This window comes from Paramisgurnus dabryanus, chromosome 10 (genome assembly GCF_030506205.2).
Source record: "Paramisgurnus dabryanus chromosome 10, PD_genome_1.1, whole genome shotgun sequence".
In the NCBI taxonomy this organism is placed as follows: Eukaryota; Metazoa; Chordata; class Actinopteri; order Cypriniformes; family Cobitidae; genus Paramisgurnus; species Paramisgurnus dabryanus.
In genome coordinates this window covers 35,423,880-35,437,829 of record NC_133346.1, presented here as the reverse complement: position 1 = coordinate 35,437,829, position 13,950 = coordinate 35,423,880, and the positions used below count along the sequence as shown (strand labels likewise).

General features: G+C 39.6%; 1 protein-coding gene across 2 annotated transcripts in view; it reads right to left on the bottom strand.

Annotated features, from left to right (window-relative positions):
• The window catches only part of LOC135745955 (uncharacterized), a 605,494-nt gene that overhangs the window by 376,265 nt on the left and 215,279 nt on the right, over positions 1-13,950 (bottom strand). The gene's annotated exons all lie outside the window — the stretch shown is intronic.

Below are 13,950 nucleotides of genomic sequence, written 5' to 3'. Positions count from 1 at the left end.
CTGGTGATTACACTCTAAGTCACAAGTCAAACGGTCCAACCCCCGTGTCTCTACGATGTTCTGATGCGGAGATATAAGGCTTTGTTTACACTGTTGCTAGGGTACTGTATTTGGTTGCTAGGGAAATAATTGGCATCCACTAGTGATTACATGCCGAGTCACGAGTAAAACGGTCCAACCCCCGTGTCTCTACGATGTTCTGATGCGGAGATATAAGGCTTTGTTTACACTGTTGCTAGGGTACTGTATTTGGTTGCTAGGGAAAAAATTGGCATCCACTAGTGATTACATGCCGAGTCACGGGTAAAACAGTCCAACCCCCGCGTCTCTACGATGTTCTGATGCGGAGCGAAGACCCCTATTGTATCCGTTAGTTTTCTTTTTCTTTTTAGGGGTCAAGCCCAGAATGGGCGTAGACCCCTATTGTATCCGTTAGTTTTCTTTTTATTATTATTAGGGGTCAAGCCCCGAAGGGGCGAAGACCCCTATTGTATTTGTTAGTTTTCTTATTATTAGTTATTCTGGTTCTTCTTCCGCCATTGCGGTCTATGGCAGCCCATAGAACCGTACGTAGGAAAGTTATGAAATTTTGCACACTGATAAAGGACAGTCCAACTTTAAGCTAATGTTGTTTTTTATTACAAATTGATTCATGTAATGTTATGTAAAAATCTGTCATCATGATTCACGAGGAATAGTGCCTGGAGTCTGAATGGTTTGTAATACAAGTTACAAAACACAAGGCAAAAGGGCACAAAAGCCAAAATATTATTCATCAGAGAATCCAAACAAGACGCATTAAAAACTCCCCTTACAGTATTTTGCATGAAATTTTATGCTATTTTAAAATATTGTCTGGAAAATGAAACTATATTCTACTTAAGTTGTTGATATTTGTATTTACTATTAGAAATTTATTTTGTAATACTATGTAAAATGTAAATGCTACAGAATAACACGGCGGATATTCGATTTTGCATGAAATTTAATAATTTACTTTTTAATACTGACCTTTTTAAATGGCATTTAGTGCGTTTTGGAACCAAACTCTTACGTGGGTTTCAGTCACTTTGTGCATTTAAAGGTAAATGAGGAATTGTATGTTCTTGTAAATACATTTGTGCCCTTTTAGTAAAATCTTTGGTTGCATATGGTATTAATAATAAGGCACACAAGCCACATAATCAACTTGATAAATGAGATTCACCATTAGTCAAAACATGTTTAACGTTTATAGAATAATTTGTGGGGGCATTTAAAGGGGGGTTTAATGGTATTTCAAGCATTCTGACTTATTAACACAGTTATAGAGTTGTTTCCTCATGCTAAACGTAGCCAAAGTGAATTATAAGATTTAGTGGTCTCGACAGAAATAGCCATACAAATATAATGGTGGTCTGAGAGAAAAGTAGGCGAAATAGAATTCTTAAAGAACCTTCCCCTATGGCTTAATTCAGTATAAAAAAAGACTAGATGTAATAAAACAGATGGTTTCAGACGGATCCTGACAGTAGCCCCCCCTTAAAGAGCGGCTACTAGACGCTCCTCAAGGGGAACACTAAACACGGGACAAAACAGACTGCATACAAGACATAACCCACGAAAACATAACAAAGACTAACAAGGGCAAACAGGAAAAAACTATGACAGGACTAGGGTGGGACAATAAAAATAACAAACAAGGGAGGGGGGGGTGGGGGAACACAAGAGTTCAAAGAGGGTGGGAGGGTGGGAAAGGAGTCTGGGTTTGGTTGAAGGCTACAGTTTGTCCGGTTAGAACAAGTATGTCTCACTCAAAATATTCAAATCGTTGACTTTATTAAACATGCATAGATGTGTGGTTAGTATAATGCACGCACAGTCCACAAAAGCTCCTTTGATTTGAATCAATTTTGCTTATTTCTCAAAACCACCTGATGGTATCTTTATTTTTGGTAATTGTGACTAGCTCTGTTCCCACTGTCCGGGATTTGCACGTATGCTAAAATTTAAACGTTAACAAAATGTTAAAAATACGTAAGTTTTATAGCTTACGTATTTTTAAGAAAATACAGTTTAGATCAGTTTAGACTTTTTTATGTACTACTGCAAATAAAATAAAATAGAATCAGAGGATATTTACAATAAAAAGTAGACTTTGAAATATAAACATTGGAAGTATATGTTCCAATGTTCCATCTCTCTCTCTCTCTCTCTCTCTCTCTCTCTCTCTCTCTCTCTCTCTCTCTCTGGTTGTAAACAATACATTTACACAGGTTTTTCTAGCTGAAATTTATATATATAAATTTATATATATAATGTATATAATTTCAGCTAGAAAAATCTGTGTAAATGTATTATTTACAGCCCTTTCTGGTGTTGTGATTATTGTGGTGTTGTGGTTGCGCCTGAACGTGACCAATGGGGGATCGTATGTAGCGACAGGGGGAGTCAGGTCGAGGTCGAGAGTAATTAGGAAGTGATCAGATGTGTGAAGTGGGGTGACCTGGGTGTGGTAGGGTTTCCAAGCTTAGGCAGGCCGCCTTAACTGAAATCTGCTGCGGGAAACCCTGGACTGAATCCCCTAAATGTACGTTACATGTCTATATGGAACAAGACTCACTCCCGAACGCGACGCACGTTTCGACAGCTTAATGTGTCTTCATCAGGCGTGGCTTCCAAACGTCCATCTTGGACGGAGACTGAAGAGTTTAAATACACCCTAATGCCCTCGTTGTGTGTTAAACACCCTATATGAGGTGTAAAAAAATCCAAACGTATTTTTGAAGTCATTAGTGCCCCTCGATGTGTGTCATGAACACAGCGATGCCCTTAGTGTGTATTCTTTAAAACATCCTAGGTCCCCCTGTTGTGTATGACATCCCCATTGGTGCCTCTTAAATACGTAGAGCCCTTCAATTCACCACAATTTATGCCATAGATATCTTGTTTTCATTTCAAGAAATGAAGATGGCGGCACCAGGACTGTCCTGTCAAGCATTTTTTAGGAATGCTGGATCAGCGCCATCTTGGCCCATCGCCGAAGAACTGTCATTGCGATCCATTGTGCGCCTCTCGTGATGTCACTTCCGGTTTAGCGGTTTTTAGAGGCGGGACTAAAATTCCCTTACAAAAATGACTTACAGCTCCCCCATGTGGTTGAAAAGCGCAACAGGCAGGGGGAGGGGCGAGGCTGTGTGCTCTGTGTGCTCTACCCTCCACCGCCACTTTCAGGTAAAAAAAAACTACAAAGCTTTAATCTTTTCAAATCATAATGACAACAGAAACTAACCAAAGGACCATGATCAAAAGTTTACATATAGGATGTATTGCCCCTTTAACATCAATGACAGCTTGAAGTCTTTTGTGGTAGTTGTGGATGAGGCTCTTTATCTTCTCAGACAGTAAAGCTGCCCATTCTTCTTGGCAAAAATTGATCGAAGGATTAGACAGTGTGTGAAATACTATCTGTTTTAATGACGACTAAACTCAGTTTAGGTAAACATTGTGTATAAGTTACTTATATTTTACATCTGAACTGTCGCTCTGCTGCCAAAGCTACAGTATACAGTCAGATCACAACACCTGAAATATAGCTTATGGCATGAATTGCGTGAATTATAATAGCCTACATTTGTATCCTCTTTAAAAATTGAGCGTGCGCAGGTTGCGCCTGAACGTGACCAATGGGGGATCGTATGTAGCGACAGGGGGAGTCAGGTCGAGGTCGAGAGTAATTAGGAAGTGATCAGATGTGTGAAGTGGGGTGACCTGGGTGCAGTAGGGTTTCCAAGCTTAGGCAGGCCACCTTAACTGAAATCTGCTGCGGGAAACCCTGGACTGAATCCCATAAATGTACGTTACATGTCTATATGGAACAAGACTCACTCCCGAACGCGACGCACGTTTCGACAGCTTAATGTGTCTTCATCAGGCGTGGCTTCCAAACGTCCATCTTGGACGGAGACTGAAGAGTTTAAATACACCCTAATGCCCTCGTTGTGTGTTAAACACCCTATATGAGGTGTAAAAAAATCCAAACGTATTTTTGAAGTCATTAGTGCCCCTCGATGTGTGTCATGAACACAGCGGTGCCCTTAGTGTGTATTCTTTAAAACATCCTAGGTCCCCCTGTTGTGTATGACATCCCCATTGGTGCCTCTAAAATACGTAGAACCCTTCAATTCACCACAATTTATGCCATAGATATCTTGTTTTCATTTCAAGAAATGAAGATGGCGGCACCAGGACTGTCCTGTCAAGCATTTTTTAAGAATGCTGGAACAGCGCCATCTTGGCCCATCGCCGAAGAACTGTCATTGCGATCCATTGTGCGCCTCTCGTGATGTCACTTCCGGTTTAGCGGTTTTTAGAGGCGGGACTAAAATTTCCTTACAAAAATGACTTACAGCTCCCCCATGTGGTTGAAAAGCGCAACAGGCAGGGGGAGGGGCGAGGCTGTGTGCTCTGTGTGCTCTACCCTCCACCGCCACTTTCAGGTAAAAAAAAAACTACAAAGCTTTAATCTTTTCAAATCATAATGACAACAGAAACTAACCAAATGACCATGATCAAAAGTTTACATATAGGATGTATTGCCCCTTTAACATCAATGACAGCTTGAAGTCTTTTGTGGTAGTTGTGGATGAGGCTCTTTATCTTCTCAGACAGTAAAGCTGCCCATTCTTCTTGGCAAAAATTGATCGAAGGATTAGACAGTGTGTGAAATAGGGTTAGAAAAGTTTAGCTGTTGCAACTCTGGCATCATGCAGGGCATTTCCTACCGAAACGATCTGCCTCAGCGTCTGAGACCGGCCACCCAAAACCGCCGCCAGCTCAGCGCCCTAAGCCAGCACCAGCTCAACGTAATGTAATTCCTAAGGAATTACATTACTTCACTTCTTACACACTAGAGGGAGACATGAACAGGAAATTTAGGAAATTGTTAGCTCTTTTATTTAAATCATATTAAACTTATCAGGAAACATAGGTAACAACAGTTTATGGCTGATATAGAAATATGTGAGTGAACAAATTAGGCTGCATAACGAAAACAGCAGTAATGTTAAATTAAAATAGTAGGTCACAACACCATTTATTAAACCAACAATCTACATTTGACATTAGTGGCCCATAGGTAGCAATTGACCTTTGTTAAACTAAACTGTGTCATCACAATCATGACCCAAGGCATCATCTATTGTTTCGGTGCAGTGCCACCTAGTGGTCAAGTCATTTGAGGCCATATCTCCACATTGCTTAATCATGTGTACACCAAATTTGGTGGGTGTCATCACAATCATGACCTGATGCACCATCTATTGTATCGGTGCTGTGCCTCCTGAAAGTGGGACCTTAGCTGACGACCCAATTGGCCCAGGGATCGGGAATATGTTACCACCAGAGGTATCCTATTTTCAGCTTCCCTTCCTATGTGATCATTTTGAAAGGATTGTCTAACTTGTGCTTTAATTTTTCTATGAATAACCCTTTTAGACTGTGCGCCAGGCGCACAAACCATTTCTCCCATCACTAAATTAGCAAAAGTGGATTCGGACATGCCGTTTAGACTGTGTGCTTTGGTTGCTATGATTTCGTTTTTTATTAGTTGTTGAACGATTGGTTGTTGTAACATTATTACTTGTTGGTGTTAGTTTGTGTATTTCTTAATGTCATTCCAGCATCTATGGCTACTTTCAAGCTGAGAACCGGTTAATCGTCCCATAAAGAGCCAGAGTTTGTGATGCTCTACCGAATGGCAGCGGATGGGTGTGATTGACCAGTCATTTGTTTGATGTTTCTCCGTGATGGTTATAAAAAAGAGTTCATGGTTAAATGATTTACCGTTGAATAATACCTTTGGAGGATAGGGTAAATGTCTCTGAATATAAATCGAGGAATCAAGATTTTACCTGGTGACTTTGTAAAAACGGTTTTGTATGATGACTTACTAGGGATGGACTTGCATCCAGTTCTGATGCCGGCAGGCTAACTACCGGTGATGGAAAAAAAATTAATACGATTTTGCTCCCTGGCACATGCGTGGGCCGTGGCAGTCCAATTTGATTCCGAAGACCATCGTAAAAGCATAGCGAGGGGGCGCAGTGTTTCGTTGACAAATTTAGAAAATTTGAGCGTTTTCAATTTTATTTAGAATGCTCCTGTAAGCATTTTAAGCAGAGTTGTGCACTTTTGCATGAAAAGTCACATTCCAGTTTGAAATGTTGAAATCTCACTCTAAATTGCTTTTCTGAGCTGGAAATGCCTTTAAACGGCCTGTTTCATCATTAGAATGCTCCTGAAGGCATTTTAGGCCGAATTGGGCACTTTTGCACGAAAAGTCACAGTCCAACCTGAAATGTTGAAATCGCTTGAAAAATGCTTTTCTGAGCTGGAAATGCCTTTAAACGACATTTCTCATCATAAGAATGCTCCCGTAAGCGTTTTAAGCAGAGTTGTGCACTTTTGCATGAAAAGTCACATTTCAGCTTGAAACGTTCATTTTTCACTCTAAACTGCTTTTCTGAGCTGGAAATGCCTTTAAACGACTTGTTTCATCATTAGAATGCTCCCGTCATCTTTGGACTGTTGGTGGCGCTAGAGGGTTGGAGATAGAGACTCCAAATTTGCTGTGGGGACACATTGGACTGTCCTTTATCAGTGTGCCAAATTTCATAACTTTCCTACGTACGGTTCTATGGGCTGCCATAGACCGCAATGGCGGAAGAAGAAGAAGAAGAAGAAGAAGAAGAATTATTATAATAATAATAAGAAGAAAACTAATCGGGGCTTCGGGGCTTGACCCCTAAATATACAGTAGCTGCAAGCAGCAATGCCGGGGTCAAGCCAAAAAGGGCACATAAGAAAGTAAAGTTGACTTCGGATGAGCAGTTTAAAGAACCTAGAAAAATCTCTTGATTTCAGACAAAACAATATAATAGTTATCAGCAAAAAAGCTGTGTTCTACTTTTAGAGAAATCTCTCCCTCTCTTTCGACGAGCATTGATAACTAGAACACTGAAGTAAAAATGAGTGGTGCTTACAGTGGCAAAACTTGGGTCACAAAATGTTAAAATAGTGTAAAAAAGTCAAACGAGCCGAACCCCATATCTCTACGATATTCTGATACAAAGATACAGCTCTTGTTAAATGGTTGCTAGGGTATTCTGATGGTTGCTAGCACGTGTGGAAAGGCGTGGCTATCAAATGAGGCTTTTAATGACTCGTTGTTTTCTCTTTTATGATTGGTTGAATAACAGCAGTAGTTGTCTCAGTATACGGTAGCCCAGTAGATATTGTGAGTGGATTATAAAGAGTTTGGTTCCAAAATGCAATAAATCCATTTTGACTAATTTCGATAAAATTATGTTCCCTTTCAGTCGGTCACTACGACGTCACGTCGTGACCGACAAATTGGGAACTCGCTTAGAGAGACCAATCTGTTTTGAATACTACTAAAACGCCAATGAACTTGGCATTGAGATATTTGCATAATGCTGGCGCCGCCCCGCCAGGTGCGTATATAAGCAGCAGGTGCAAATATGGAAATTAGCTTTTTATCGCTTCGAAAGCCGGCAGTATCTGCTACTGAGAAGCTACTTTACTCTCATGAAGTCAATGTTTGCTCGACATGGTGTACCAAAAGAAGTCTTCACTGATAATGGCCCTCAATTTGTTAATGCCAGTTTCTGTGGTTTTGCAAAAGAATGGGAACACCTTAGGAAACATCAGAAAGGAAGATGTTTTCAAGGATTACAGTGGACAAACATAATTTCCAGTGGGATAAGGTCAATACACCCATACTGCAGTTTTGGTTTCAAACGCCACTATTTTACCTCTAAGGTAACAGAAAAAAAAACATTGTCATTATTTGGAAAGATGCAGTTAAACTGCTTTTTTAAAACCACTCCTATAGAGTATTTAATGATAATTTCACCAAAGGTCAGTGCCTTTGCTGGTTAACAGCACAGTTCTGATCAACACAAATATAGGTATTTTTAAAATTCAATCTGCCTGTCTCATGGGACTAAAATTATGTTTAAAACCAATTTTATAGTTGTGTAAAATATGGTGATGATGAGGTGTAACTGTATGAATATCTGTTAAATAATTATTTTGCTATTAATGCTTCTAAAAAATATACGATTACATTTTACAGGATCCACTCTGTGGATGTTACACACCAATCTGTAAGTATTTGTCAGGATCCCGAATGTTATTTAGTGTATTTTGTATTTTGTCTTGTTTCTGGTGCCGGGATCCTGACACCCCCGTATACGTGTTTGTGTGGAGAGTCATGTGGTCTGTGTTTATGTTTTGTGTACCGCATGCTCTCCTGTCTTAAGTCTTGACCCTGCCCCCTCGTTTCCTTCTTAATTATTCGTGATTCCCTTCACCTGTTTGTCATTGTTCCCTAGTTTAGTTTTCCCTATTTAATGCCATTGTGTTTGCTGTCCTGTGCCGGTTCATTGTGTATCTATGATACCGTCTCGTGTGAGCTGTCTTGTCTTGATTATTTTCTAGTTCTGTCATTGTTTGCCCCCTCGAGGGTTTTTATGTTACAATAAACGTCTTCTAGTATGAGCTGTCTGCGCTTGGGTTCTATCCATCACCACACCCTGACAGTATTACAATATTTATGTATATATTTAGGTTTAAACACAGTTTCATCGGATTCAGGTTAACTTTGGGTCCGATGAAACTGTGTTTAAACCTAAATATATACATAAATATTGTAATATTTATGGCATACATTAAAGATTAACAAAAAATACATCCAACACCGTCAGATTTTCCAACAGCGTTGGATGTATTTTTTGTTAATCTTTTGGGGAAAAAATATTCTTTCTTCAGTTTATGTTGTTTTTGTAATAAAGGACCATCTGATCTACCATCTCTTATGTTTTATTTATTTAAGGAAATTGTTTTTACAATATTAAAGTTAAAATCAATGTTTGCAAATGCTGATATTTAGAAATCTGAGTTTTCAGAATAGAGTGGAATCACAACCTAAGTTTATATATTGTATTTTTTTACATATCAGAGTAACTAAACACTGTAACAATATACTTGAGAACTTTAGATTCTGGATTCCAGGAGTAAACAGGACTGTAGCCTCTTTTGTGCAACACTGCATAAGATGTCGTAAACACCGCAGACCCACAGAACAGCAAAAAATGGCAGATTTGCCCCCAGAGCGCATAGATCCATCCCCTCCTTTCACTTACAGGGGAACTGGATCTGTTTGTCTTATTGTCCTCGTGATCGAGGACGAGACTGGGAGAGAGAAACAAAATCTTATTAGCGTAGGGGCCGTTCACATAAAAAGCAAGTGTCACACAGTAATGTGGATTTTAGTCACCACAATTCCGATGGCCATCTATAAGCGTTTCTGAGTGAGAATTGCATATTAACTTGTCATGTGGGGTTCAGGTCAGAAGAGTGGAATGGCTTTAGCAGAGGCTTGGTTTTGAGCTCAGTGACCCATTTTTGTGTTGTTTTTGAGGTTTATGTTTTGGTTATTGTACAGTTAGAGGATCCAAACATGGCCCATTATTGAAGGTAGCCTTAAACAGGTTTTGTATGTGTATGATTGGGGTTGGAGCTGAAATCTCCAGTACAGATACCCTCCAGGAACAGAGTTGGAGACCCATAATGTACACCTTTATCTTATTCTCAACTGCAGAATCAGGAGGACTTGGCTGAACCACAAATCAGTATGTGTGGGTTAGCAGCTAGCAAATTTTACTGTTTTATATATTTAACTCATTAAAACCTGCCTTTCAAGACATGCTTGTTGTTTAAAGTATCTCTTTAGATCAGGTCCAAGATTGTGGCATTTAAAAAACATACTACAATGGCTATCATTTATGATAGGAATGAGATATCAACACGAAACTTGGTACACATATGTATAGACCCAGGCCAAGTTCACATGCAAAAAATTGCAGAGATTGTCCACTAGGTGGCGCTTTAACCTAAGAAAAAATAACGAGATGGGGACTAGTTTAGAGAAGTGCTCAATTCAAAACTTGTTTAGAGATGGTCACCACAATTCCGATGGCCATCTATAAGCGGTTCTGAGTGATTTTCAGAAAAAATAAGTAGCCTAAGATGCGTGTCATGTCTGAACTGGTTTCGGTTTAAAAACATGCAGGAACTTGGAAATAAAATGCAGGACTTGCTTTATTTTTAAAGAGTTAGTAAGAGAGATAAAGTTCGGAACTGATTTATCTTAAGTTAAGTTATTATGATAAGTTATTAAGATAAGTTATTAAGATAAGAAGTCACATTCCAAATTGAAATGTTGAATTCTCATTCTAAAATGCTTTTCTGAGCTGGATGCCTTTAAACGACATGTTTCATCATAAGAATGCTCCTGTAAACATTTTAAGCAGAATTGGGCACTTCTGAACTGTGATTAAATAGTAAACAGTCTGAGCATTCCCTTGTGACACAAAGTCACACTGAGGTAAACTTTTGGTCCACAAGAGTAAACTCCAAACATTTGGTCCTGATTCTAGGACTCTATATTTGATATGTTGTTTTCCTGAAGAAAATTTTGTCTACCCTTATTTTCTTTTTCCGGGGGTGGGGGTGGGGGGGTTGCGGCCGCGTATACAATGTGTCACCTTTTTCAGCCCTTCTGAGTTTGCAGGTATGACTTGAGCAAGTCTGACCATAGATCTGCTCTTTGGGACATAGGTGTGAATTTTTGTCAATATCGCACACCCCTAGGCTGCATAAATGTGCACAGGTAAGCTATTAGAGTAATAAGTTATTTTACACTTTTATGCGCATGCCCAGTTATGTGATTGGTCATGTTTCATGCATTTATGGTCGTGTATATACAGTTTTATTAACCCAGAATTTCATAAAAAAACATTGGGACATTAACGTGAGCTGACTCATTGATACAGTGGATCAAATTCATACAGTTGTATTAATTCGTGCCCAGTAGGCTATTAAATAACCGGGACATTAACGTGACGCTTAACGCATTAATAAAGTGCTATTTAAAGATCAAGTTTACTATATACCTTATTAATGAGTCATACTATAGCCTAGTTTTATTAATTCCTGCGCAGAATTTAAAAAATATAGCTTAATGCATGCTAATACATGAAATACAGTGCTATTAACGTCTAAATGACGTCCGCCAGTGCTATTACAGTGCTATTAACGTATAACACTTTACCCCAGCGGGACGCCTACGTTTACTTCAGTGTTTTACACGTGAATTCTTATCCAATCATGACAAACTATATAATGTTAGAAAACTCTGCAAGTACAGGTATACACATAGATTAAGAGATAGATTAAGAGATCAAAACATTTCTGTGCACATACCAAGGTCTATGTGGACCAATTCTGCGGTCTGTTCATCAATGAGAATGTTCTGAATGTTTCGATCACCCAAGCCAACGATGTAACCAACTGTAAGAAAAAAGAAACAGTATTTTTGTGCAGACGCTGTGTATATTAACTTGTCTTTCTAGTGGATACCTCCGTGAGAAGGAGAGCGTCCCTACCCCTAAGATAGCGTGGTGGGTGAGCCGGGGAGAGCCTTGTATTGAAGCCAGCCACAGTGACGAAACCACCACTGAGACCGCAACATCCATCGCTCATCGGACCTGGGCAAAGTGGATGAAGACGGGCGTCCTTTGTGTGCACTTCAGTGTGGTGGGTGAGTCTTTGTGCTGTGAGAACTTTCACTTTAACGTGGTGCTGTGTATTTTGTATTCCTGTCTTTGTGGGGACAATTGGTCCCCACAACGTGATAATTACCAGGTACACACACACACACACACACACACACACACACACACACACACACACACACACACACACACACACACAATAATATGCTTTTATTATGGAGTTATACTCCATATAACTCAATGTACAAGTCGGAAATTAAGCTTTGTTTTTGCACAGGGCTACTAAAGGGTTAATAGTGCCACATGGTGATAAACTGTAAAAATTACAAATTTGACCTCTTAGCAAAAGGAAAAAAATCCAACATTCAAAAATGCATGATAAAAAGGTGTCATAGCGTGAAAATCTGACTTTTTCCATGTGTAAGTGCTATAATTGGGTCCCCAGTGCTTATATCAACCTAGAAAACGTGAAAAAGATAAAAAATAAAATAATCGAGAGCACAATTGAGTTTCAATTACAACAAACCACCATCATTGTGATCAGTGTTTGAATTTCATCCGCTCATGTGCATTTTAAAGGACACACCCAAAACGGCACATTTTTGCACACACCTACAAAGTGGCAATTTTAACATGTTATAATAAATTATTTATATGGTATTTTGAGCTAAAACTTCACATATGTGCTCTGGGGACACCAAAGATTTATTTGACATCTTAAAAAAGTCCTGTGACATAGCCCCTTTAAAATACACCAGTTCCCTTTGTTTTGCCTCAAAATGCACACAGGTAATGTTATTATTAAGGCATTGTTGTTAAAACTAATTATATTTCCTAATTAAACTAAAGCCTAGTCCTGGATTAAGCTAATCCCTGTCCGGGAAACCGCCCCTTTAAGTTTAATCTAACTTGAAGTTCAGCTTTGACCAACCCCATTGATCGTTTTAAAAGCTGACTAGCAACTTAACTCAAACTATTTCATCCAGGATGTGTGTGTGGAATCTGTGGATGCGACGCGTGCGACCAACCGACAGCATAGGTAGTTGCTAGGCCCCTAGGAGTACATTCACTGACAACCGGAAAGCTTCTTGAACTGCTTCGGATGTTACAAGTTGAGCTTCACCCTTAAGAGCTTCACAAACTTCCAGAGTTTTTGCAAAGGGGCGTCGATAACTCGCAAAGCAAAACGTTCCTGCCTGTTTTCCCAGCACATCACTATCAATACATGACTGAAACCCATGTATTGATAGTGATGTGCTGGGAAAACAGGCAGGAACGTTTTGCTTTGCGAGTTATCCGTCGTGTGTTGGTAAACGGCGTGTGCTATGATCTGGGCGGTCGGTTCTTGCAGTGCCGCATGAAGTCGATCAAGCCTAACGTGTGTGACGTTGTTGCCGTAAAGCAAGTCGTGATTCTCGAAAGATTTGTCAGGGGCGGTTATCTCAAGCTTGCATTGCTGGTTTTGCTAGCGGCTTCCTTCCCGAGCTTCAACAGGAAGCTGCAAAACACCCTGCTGAAAAAAACAACTGTTAGGGATAAGAACTCCTAGGGGGTCTGGCTGGTAGAAGCTTGGTGTTGTAAGACACCCGCCAGTTAAGATACCTCGTGAACACACCTCCCACACCTCACACGCTACCTCACACACCTCACGCGCTACCTCACACACCTCACACACTACCTCACACACCTCCCACACCTCACGCACCACCTCACCCAAAACACACTTCACCTCCCATTAGAGGTCTTCTATCCAACTGGAGCCCAACGGGACCCTGTAAACTAGGTTCGCACATACACACACTTTTTAAATGCATACCGTAAATGTAAATAAAGGGTTGGTATCAGATCACAAAAAGCTGTATTGTTAACAACGTAACTGCTTATTTATTTTTAAGGCATACAGACCTTCCTTTGAACTTATGCATTAATATCATAACACCAGCAGAGTGATTAGAACCATGGTCAAAGTAAATGGTTTAATCTAACATTTTTGGCATAGTCATATTTGGATCTATCAATGTCATTAAATGCCCACATGATCTTACTCTATTATATGTCATATCTGCTATGCTAGAATTAATTGTATAAAATAATTGTATAATTTATTTGGTGTTGCTTGGTCATCCCAAGATAGTTTGTGTTTCATGTATGAATCTCTAATCCTCATCTGTTTAATAACTTTATTGTGCTTGATTCTCTCTCACTGGATTTATTTCAGCTGTTTGTCATTGGTGGCATACGAGTTAACAAGAGTGTATTGAGTATGATCGATAATAATATGTAATATTACCATTCTTCCTGAACAATCACT